This window comes from Ceratotherium simum, chromosome 17, assembly GCF_057802395.1.
Source record: "Ceratotherium simum simum isolate JZ-2026a chromosome 17, ASM5780239v1, whole genome shotgun sequence".
Lineage (NCBI taxonomy): Eukaryota > Metazoa > Chordata > Mammalia > Perissodactyla > Rhinocerotidae > Ceratotherium > Ceratotherium simum.
In genome coordinates, this window is record NC_141916.1 from 15,178,376 (window position 1) to 15,189,363 (window position 10,988).

Below are 10,988 nucleotides of genomic sequence, written 5' to 3' on the forward strand. Positions count from 1 at the left end.
CAACCAAAAGGCTAGAAGGCTTATTTGCCTATTCCCCTTAGTAGGGGAAATACAGCCACCATGTGGACTAAAATGCTATTCCTTAACTAGGTTCTTTATCCTCCAATTTTTTCCTCCAATTTTTTCCTCCTATCTCCAAGTCATTTACTGTCTGACCATGAGATTAACCTTCTTCAATCAATTCTCTCTGCAAATTTTCCATGCTTAAAGGATACACTTTTTATGACAAGCTGCGTTTGAAACATGGCTCCAAATCTACCGTCCTAACTCGGTAGAGGTCGGTTTACTCCCATCTTAAACATGCCTTTTTCATTCTGTCCATTTTAAAATGTCACCACCCCTTGCCCTTCAACCATTCAAATCCCTGTTCTAGCTTTTTTTTTTTTAAGTCCAATTCTTAATCCTCACCTCATTTAAATCTTCCCTGTCTCCAACCTCAACCACACCCCAAACCTTCACCAGGGAAGTCAGAATCACATGTTGCTCTGCATTTGCTACACCACTAGCCTGGTGCTGTGCATCTAGTAGATATTCAAATATTTGGTGCTTAAACTGAACCATGACCCAATTTATAACAGGCCAAAGTTAGTTCCTCTTAAGCTGTAATTTTTTATTGCAGCTAGCTAATCCTTTTAAAATAATGACTTGGGGTTTTTGCTAGTTTACTGATTAGTTCAGGTATATTTAAACTTACAATTAAAGTAGAAGTTGTAGGGGGCAGCCGGGTAGCGTAGAGGTTAAGTGCACATGCTCTGCTTCAGCTGCCCGGGGTTTGTAGTTTCGGATGCCGGGCACACCAACATACCACTTGTCAAGCCATGCTGTGGCGGCCTCCCGTATAAAATAGAGGAAGATGGGCACAGATGTTAGCTCAGGGCCAATCTTCCTCAGGAAAAAGAGGAGGATGGGCAGTGGATGTTAGCTCAGGGCTAATCTACCTCACAAAAAAAAAAAAAGTTGTAGTTCAATGAACATTTTCTGCACTTATGAGACTTATCCCTATCTATTTTCTAGATCCTTTTTAAACGATCTTTTTTCTTCAGTTAAAACAAAAAATAGAAGAGAGAAAAACTAGACACTTAGTATCTAGCACATTCTAGTATACTTTGTACAAAGGGAGGCTACTTTCTCTAGATTTATATAATATAAACAAGATTTACTTTTATCTCTGGACTAAGGCCTTACACATATTTTGAATTTTTTAAATTACACTTTGGTATAACACCAGACTATATAAAAACAAAGAATGTTTCCCAGGAAAAATGGCCCAAAAAGATAAAGATGTCTTCCTTTATCATATTTTAGGTATACGGAATCTTCCCCTAAAAGGCCACGCAGTCTTAAGTGGGGACCATATAATTTTTCCTCCAAACCAAGACACTCTTGAGCATGAAAGGAGGAACAATAATTACCCTGGGACACCCAGACAAACCAAGTCAGCCACCCAAATCTTAAGGGATAAAACATCACTTATTAGGCAGTTGTGTAATTCCACATACTGGGGCCAGATCTACTCAAATCTTGCTTTAAGAAGTTTTGAGCCCCTTGGAAGAAGGCACAATAGCAACTAAAACATCACTTTTTTGGCTTCTAACACAACATTTATTCAAAGCTTCAAAAAGACCAAACTTATGGAAAAATACTTACTTTAAAAGAAAAAGGAAAGTTTAAAAGTAATTCTCTCAGCGCCAGCCTGTGGCGTAGCAGTTAAGTTTGTGCGCTCCGCTTCCACAGCCTGGCGTTCACAGGTTCAGATCCCGGGCGTGGCCCTACGCACCACTTATCAAGCCATGCTGTGGCAGCATCCCATATAAAGTAGAGGAAGATGGGCAGGGATGTGAGCCCAGGGCCAATCTTCCTCAGCAAAAAAGAGAAGAAGTGGCAACAAGTGTTAGCTCAGGGCTAATCTTCCTCAAAAAAAAAAAAGCAATTGTCTCAAAAACTGCCTCGATTCCCCAAAGTCCTAACTATTCCCCCACGCTCCCGTAACCGGCAGCTTACAGCCCCCGTTACCCTCCTTTCGTTCTGATTTGTTATCATTCAACTATAAGATGCTTTAGGAGAGGCATGATCTTGACTACGTACTAGTCCTGTGCCCACAAAAAAAATCAAAGTTGCTGAATGTGGAGAATTTATACTTAATAGACATGGTGGAATAAAAAGAGACTCAGTAGCCTGGGCTAAGTATTTATACTGAATAAGTCAACCTTTCAAAAGCCTTGGTAACCAGGTTCACTCATCTTCACCAAAAAGTCCTATCAAAGTGATTTAAATTTTATTTATGTAACAGTAATAAGACTTTTCAGCTATAGCGTCTCTTCCCTAAAATCAGGTTTTAGGGTTTCCACCCTTACATTCACAGTATGAACTGTGGGGGCAAAAAATTGCTAGGTCCCATTTCCCATGTCCTAGATATGTACCAAAATGTATCCCATTGGTTCTACATCCTTATCCTACTGTCGGTCCATACTTACAGGCCTTTTTGTGCAGGCTTTCCAAGCAGCTGTGGTATAAAACAGGGAAAGAAAAAAAACTCAAATATTTTAGTCTCTTCTCACATCTTCTCTTACAAAACAGATGATGTCTCACAGTTGCTGCAGCTTCGGACAAAATATAACTGTGCTCTCAAATCAAATAATCAAGTATCTACAATGTTCGCAGCACTGTGTAAAGAACTATAGGGGCCATGGTCCATGACAAGGGAACAGTGTTGACAACTCTAGTACTAGGCAACACTTCTCAAACTTTGGTGGGTATCCAAATCACTTGGAGGGCTTGTTAAAACACAGATTGTAGGGCATCTCACCCCTGAGTTTCTGACTCAGTAGGTCTGTAGTAAGGCCCAAAAATTTTCATTTTCTCAAGTTCCCAAGTGATACTGATGCTGCTGGTCTGGGGACCATACTTTGAGAACCACTGGTATGACATACGGTTTAGGTGCTGGGAGGGAAGGATGATGGGAGGAGGCTACAAGAAAATGTAAGAACTTAATCCCAGGCAGAGGTTAGAAGAAGGCTTCACAGAGAAAATGACCCTTGGGTTTAAACATTTGACATTCCTTAGAATAACAGATCAGAATAACAGCAGTACTTGAATTTTAGAACTGTTCTGTGCCAGACTAGTGCTTTACACAATTTTTAGTAGGTAAAATTTCTTTAGCATAATTCTGCCATTCTAGAGGCAGGGCTGCCCACTCTCACCACTCCTGTTCAACATAGTACTGGAGGTTTTGGCCAGAGCAATTAGGCAAGAAAAAGGAATAAAAGGAATCCAAATAGGTAACAAAGAAGTGAAACTCTCACTATTTGCAGATGACATGATTGTACATATAGAAAACCCTAAAGAATCTGTTGGAAAACTATTAGAAACAATCAACAACTACAGCAAAGTCGCAGGGTACAAAATCAATCTACAAAAATCAGTTGCATTTCTATATGCTAACAATGAACTAACAGAAAGAGAGCTCAAAAAGATAATACCATTTACAATTGCATCAAAAAGAATAAAATACCTAGGAATAAATCTTACCAAGGAGGTGAAGGACCTATACAATGAGAACTACAAGACATTATTGAAAGAAATCTATGATGACATAAAGAAATGGAAAGATATCCCATGCACGTGGATTGGAAGAATAAACATAGTTAAAATGTCTATATTACCTAAAGCAATCTACAGATTCAATGCAATCTCAATCAGAATCCCAATGACATTCTTCACAGAAATAGAAAAAAGAATACTAAAATTTATATGGGGCAACAAAAGACCCCGAATAGCTAAAGAAATCCTAAAAAAAAAGAACAAAGCAGGAGGCATCACAATCCCTGACTTCAAAACATACTACAAAGCAATAGTAATCAAAACAGCATGGTACTGGTACAAAAACAGACACACAGATCAATGGAACAGAATTGAAAGCCCAGAAATAAAACCACACATATACGGACAGCTAATTTTTGACAAAGGTGCTAAGAACATGCAATGGAGAAAGGAAAGTCTCTTCCAGAAATGGTGTTGGGAAAACTGGACAGCCACATGCAAAAGAATGAAAGTGGACCATGTGCTATCGCCATTCACAAAAATTAACTCAAAATGGATCAAAGACCTGAAGGTGAGACCTGAAACTATAAAACTCATAGAAGAAAATATAGGCAACACACTATTTGACATTGGTTTTAAAGGAATCTTTTCAGATGACGTGCCTACCCAGACTAGGGAAACTAAAGAAAAAATAAACAAGTGGGACTTTATCAGATTAAAGAGCTTTTATAAGACAAATGAAACCAGAATCAAGATGAACAGACAACCAACCAGCTGGGAGAGAATATTTGCAAAACATACATCTGACAAGGGGTTGATCTCCATAATATATAAAGAACTCACACAACTGAACAACAAAAAAACAAACAACCCGATCAAAAAATGGGCAGAGGAAATGAAGAGACACTTCTCCAAGGAAGATATACAGATGGCCAATAGGCACATGAAAAGATGCTCAACATCACTAATCATCAGGGAAATGCAAATCAAAACAACACTAAGATACCACCTCACGCCCGCCCGTTAGAATGGCTATAATCACCAAGACAAAAGACAACAAATGTTGGAGAGGATGTGGAGAAACAGGAACCCTCATACACAGCTGGTGGGAATGCAAATTGGTGCAGCCTCTATGGAAAACGGTATGGAGATTCCTCAAAGAATTAAAAATAGAGATGCCCTATGATCCAGCCATCCCACTACTGGGAATCTATCCAACGCACCTGAAATCAACAATCCAAAGAGGCTTATGCACCCCTATGTTCATTGCAGCATTATTCACCATAGCCAAGAAGTGGAAGCAACCTAAGTGTCCCTCGACTCACGATTGGATTAAGAAAATGTGGTATGTATATACAATGGAATACTACTCAGCCATAAAAAAAAGACAAAATCGTCCCATTTGCAACAACATAGGTGGGCCTGGAGTGTATTATGTTAAGTGAAATAAGCCAGAAAGAGAAAGACAAACACTGTATGATCTCACTCATATGTGGAATATAAACCAACACATGGACAGAGAAAACTGGACTGTGGTTACCAGGGCAGTGGGGGTGGGGGTGGGCACAAGGGGTGAAGGGAGTCATATATATGGTGATGGACAAACAAAAATGTACAACCCAAAATTTCACAATGTTAGAAACCATAATTCTGCCGTTCTACCATCTTTTTGACAAACTTTTAAACAGTTTCCATTTCCTTAGCCATCTGTTCATTAAGCCTTGCCAAAGTGAAACTAACAATGGTTTACAAACTTTGACTTAAAATTTACATCTTAGATGCCAGTACCAGAAGCGGTGTGAGGCGCTTTTGTTGCTGAGTTCTGGGGAAGGGAACTACCTAGAAGTCAAGGAAAAACATAGAGAACAGATTTCTCAAGTACACTGGTAACTATTACAGGCAATGTGGATTACACAGGTATATAACATTTACATATCAGGACACAATAAATTTGAAGTATAGACCAAAAAAAAAATCACCACTGGTTTTTTTTAATTCATCCTGTATCATCCTGTATTTCTAGAGCTGGATGTTGGCTATCTCAGCAAACTCCCATTAGAGTCTTCTTTAAACATAAATTTATTCTCATTGGCTCCCTGGTGGGAGCACTCTCTCTGCTACTTTGCCTGTAAAATTGTAACCAGCCCCAACTTATCACCCTCCTGTAAAGCAATACTTCCCAATCTAGGGCCGGCCCTGTGGCTTAGCGGTTAGCGGCTTAGCGCGCGCTCCGCTACTGGCGGCCCGGGTTGGGATCCAGGCACACACCGAGGCACCGCTTCTCCAGCCATGCTGAGGCCGCGTCCCACATACAACAACTAGAAGGAAGTGCAACTACGACATACAACTATCTACTGAGGCTTTGGGGAAAAAAAAAAGGAGGAGGATTGGCAATAGATGTTAACTCAAAGCTGGTCTTCCTCAGCAAAAAGAGGAGGATTAGCATGGATGTTAGCTCAAGGCTGATCTTCCTCACAAAAAAAAAAAATACTTCCCAATCCATCCTCACCAACAAGCGCATCTACTATGTTCCCCCATAGATCTCTCATTTTGAAATATTTTGCAACTGCACTTACTGAATAATTTTCCTATTTTTATTATACACTTAACTACCAATCAGAAATCATAATTGGATGAGAGAACCAGGACTTAGTTGATAAAATTCAAGCCAGAAAAAAAGAAATTTAATACTTCAGTCTTCTGATGGGCAAAACTTTAAGTTTTTGAGGTTTTCTGAAACCCTGAAAGTCTCTAAAGAATCACAAGGACTACTAGAATTCCTTCAACCCTAAATGCATAGAAAACTCATTTTCTTTCAAAGATTTTTTTCAATCTGTCTTTTTACTCATTAGTCCAAAGTATTTTTAACTAATAATTATTAACTTTAAAAATATAATCTGTAATTTAGAGACAAATGCTAGCAAATCCACAGATAGAACGAGCAAGGATCAGATTCAGTTTAGGGCATTAATCCCAGCTAGCTCCTATAATGACCCTGTGTAAATGCCTGGGTCTCTCATTGTTTTTTTCCTTTTCAAATATATTCAACCTGGCTGGAAAACCAGTCTGAAAGAAAGCTCAGCAGGGATCTCAGATAAAGCACAACTTTCTGGGTTGGAAAGAAATAAAAAAAGCATTTAAGAATAGAAAGAATAGATGTGTGGTGCATTTTTATTTAAAAATCTCCACTGAAAGACAAGTTAGGTTTTTTTGTTTGGTTTTTTTTTTTTTTTTGGAAGTTGGTGGGCTTGTTCACTGGCGCTAAATGGAATAGCTTTATCAGCTGGGGATCCTGTCACCCTGACAAGGCATTACAGAACGCAGTGAAGCCTGATTTGGGATTCCAGTTTGGTACCCACTCCTCATCTCTCAAGCCTTAGCTCTTTCTTCCTCAGAAATTTCAATCTGCAGGTATCTGACTGAAAAGTAGTTATGGGTCACAGTCACAGTGTCAACAATTTCACCAGATTACTGCAATTTAAAGCCTGAAAAATTACATTTCGCTTCAAATCACACTGGCTCCACCAATCTGCATGAATGATGTTGTGATAAATTCAGAGGTTTAGGATTTCATAAAGATTACTTTGTGTAAGATATTCCTAAAATCTGAAATTGATTTGCCAAAACAACAGCTTTTTCTAAAATCTTCTCTGCTAAACTTGCAATGAAGCTTTCATTTTTAGCAACTATCTTTCAAGAACCCCTTTAACAGCTTGCTCCTCCTTCACAGGAATCATCCAGGCCACCCAGGTGGAAAAACAGCTTTTGTAAATTCAAAACAGTGCCTAGGTCAGTGGTTCTCAAACTCTGACTGCACGTTAAAATCACCTGGGTAGCTTTTTAATACTTTTTTTTTCCCTTTTTCTCCCCAAAGCCCCAGTAGATAGTTGTATGTCATAGCTGCACATCCTTCTAGTTGCTGTATGTGGGACGTGGCCTCAGCATGGCAGGAGAAGCGGTGTGTCCGTACGCGCCCGGGATCCGAACCGGGCCGCCAGTAGCGGAGCACCAGCACTTAACCACTAAGCCACGGGGCAGCCCCCCCTGGGTAGCTTTTTAAAAATAACTATGCCCAGCCCTTTCTGATTAATTGGTCTGGGGTGGGAATTTGGCATAGTATGTCTTAACAGCTCCCCAGATGATTCTAACGTGCAGACAAGATTAAGAACTATTAGGGCCGGCCTCGTGGCCTTGCAGTTAAGTGCACGCGCTCCGCTACTGGCGGCCCAGGTTCGGATCCTGGGCGCGCACTCAATGCACCACTTGTCCAGCCGTGCTGAGGTGGCATCCCACATACAGCAACTAGAAGGATGTGCAACTATGACATACAACTATCTACTGGGGCTTTGGGGAGAAAAAGGGGAAAAAAGGAGGAGGATTGGCAATAAATGTTAGCTCGGGGCCGGTCTTCCTCATCAAAAAGGGGAGGATTGGCATGGATGTTAGCTCAGGGCTGAACTTCCTCACAAAAAATAAAGAACTATTAGCCTACAATAAGAATGGCTTGGGCCTGGCTTCCATCAACACATTTCTTTTCAGGGTCTTAATATTAACCAAAGGCTGTGAAGCACACCCTCTTCAGCCCAAGGGCTGATAATTTAAAAACAACAATCATCTGATAACAATTTATGTTTACAAATTATTCACATAAAATGTCCCACTCCCATGATCCTCTTCATTAAGCCACACAATACTTGCTGTCAGGATAAGTTCTCCTAAATCATATTTAGGCTCTATAAAACATTGAAATGTTCTAAAAACATCAATATTTCAGCATCCCAGACTGATCTCCCAGACTGCCTCCTACACCTTGAACGGTACAAAAATTTGTCATATCACATCTTTTACTTCTTGGTTTTGAAAAACATTATTGCCAGATCTACCTGTAGTGTCAACACCTTCCTTTTTTCTGTCTAACCTTCAAAGGCCACAACTCCCTTTTCTCCATCAAGCCTTCCCAGGTCACTTTGGGCCCCACTGATTTCTTCCTTTTTTGAATTTACCGTCTCAACCACTTTTTTGACATCTGATATACTGCCACTTAACCTTTCATCCACTTTGGGACCTGTTTTCCTAAGCACCTTGGGGACAAGAACTAATGCTTACACTTTTTTTTAATCACAGTTTCCAGAACAAAGTCTGACAATATATGTCTAGTTTTCCATTATAAGCTGTAACTTTCTGGCCCTCTTTACCTCTCCAACTCTTTATGTCGTGCTCTCTCCTCAACTCTAAAATTCCCCTTAATCCAACTCGGGCATCCATCCTACCACGCATTCTCAGATACTATTACTGACTTTTGAGATTTTACAATGTGTGCTAAACAAAACCAACTAGATTTCTGTCTTTGATATTTTCGGGGGTTTTTGGCCGCTCTGCCTGATCTCCCTTACAATTTTCCTCCTCTCTCCCCTCAAAATCTAAATGACCTTTCTATTCGGACAACGTCCACAAACGAGGCTTCCTTCCAACCAGCCCCATTCCCTCCTCGAGAGCCCATTTCTGAGCACCCTTTTCTTTCTCTAGCATGGCCGCCACAAAGCCGGAGAATGCAGTGCGAGTTCCACCCACGCAAGACCACCAGCGTTCTGGGGGCCAGGGGAGGACGGTCTAAAACACGGTGGGCGCGAGGACGAGGAGGCCCCGAGGACACAGAGGCCAGAACAACCCCCGAGGAGCCCCAGCCCCACCCTGCGGCCAGAGGAGAGACCTCCGTCACAGGAAGTGGGGGCCCCACCCCTCACGTCAGGGGCCGGAAGTGAGCGTTGCTAGGGCCCGGATGTTGGGCGAAGGCGGCTGTCGGGAGCGCTTGTGTAACTGAGGTAGGAAAGGCGTCCGGCCGTGGCCTGGGGACTCCCTGCAGCTACCGTTTAGTGCCCTGGGGTACCTTCACCATCTAGTATCTTCCCTTTTCCCTTTCCTGCCCATGGCCTTCGGCCTTATGGGTTGGCGGCTGGTTTGGCGGCTGGTTTAGCTACCCGTGGTTCCGCGACCGCCTCGTCCCCTCGAGGGCCTCCATTGTCTACGTGCTGTTAAGTCTGCCGCCTTCCCCACCTTCTCCTGTTTAGTCCCTTTGCTGAAATCTACTCCGGTTGTTTTGTTAAAGGAAGAAAAACGATTGTTTTACTGAGCCGTCAGCTCTGTTGAGTTGAACCAGTTGCTTCAGACTACATCCAGCCCCCAAACTTGACCGCTTCGTGTAGTTGGTCCGTTTCACCGCGACCTAGTGCTAGGGAAAAGGCAAAGAATCACCTGCTAGCAGTGTGACGTGGAAGGTGCTTAAATGGACACGGCGGAGTGATGAAGCTCTGGATTCCAGTGCCCTAAATCTATCGCAGTTAGTCTTTTTGCCCCCAAAGGATAGGGTGGCTTCCTACAAGTTGCTGAATCTGGCGCTGATCACTGCTTTAAATGCCTCAAAATCGAGGAACATAATGCTTGGTTCCTCCTTCCAAACCTCTTTTTCTTTTTATTGAAAAAGTATAAAGTAACTATGTATTGAATAAAACATGTCAAAGGAAGGTCAGAATTTCCTAATCCAGACGTGAAAAATATTTTTTATGACAGTTTCGCTAAGGATCGTCATTAACAAATGGGCTGTACAGCAGATTACCAAAGTAGAGTTCCAGCTGATCACTCGTATTTCCTATCATAGGTTCCAAGGCTGCTTATGTCATAGAATGGGGAGAAGGACTGTGGAATTGTATGAGGGGCGGAAGGAGAGCTTGCTCTAGAGACAATAGCTGTAAATCTAGCCAATTTTCAGAAGTGTCCTATGGGGATGGTTTTATATAAATTTTAGTTTTTTCCTATAATGATAAGTTTATTTAATCACAGTGCTTAATGGGGGAGATCTCGGTAGAAGAGGATTCAAACTACCAAAACTTTTCTTGTCTTTTAATCTTCCACATTTCTGTTACAGACTGGGTCTTTTATGACTGTGTTATCCATAAAACGGACAGTTCTTAAGTCCTAACATTCAAAAGTTTTCCCTCAATGCATAGAGGGAATGAGTATTAACTGGAGGGACTTAGATAACCAACTATCCATTTTAGCGTAGGAGGTTGGAGGGAGTGGGAAGGTGAAGCATCATTGGAACTTCCTGGTTGTGTTTAAGAAAAGTCAGGGTAAACTAGAATGTCTCTGGGTTTATTGGATGGATTAAGTGTATACTGTCTGACATAGGCTTCCAGGATTTCCAGGTCCCAGGAGGGAGTAAAACTGGCAGCCTGCCCATCCTGTGTTTTTAAGAACTTGAGAGGAGAGCTTTAAAATAGTACCCTGTTCCTAAGTTTATCCTGAAGTTTAAATAACAGTATTCTTGTGGTCTTGACTTGCCCCCTCTAACGTTAAATAGCATCAAACCCTAATAGATGGTAAACCGTGACACGCTGTTGTAATGGCGCTTAAAATAGGTTGACATCTTGTCACTTGAATACAGTTTAAAT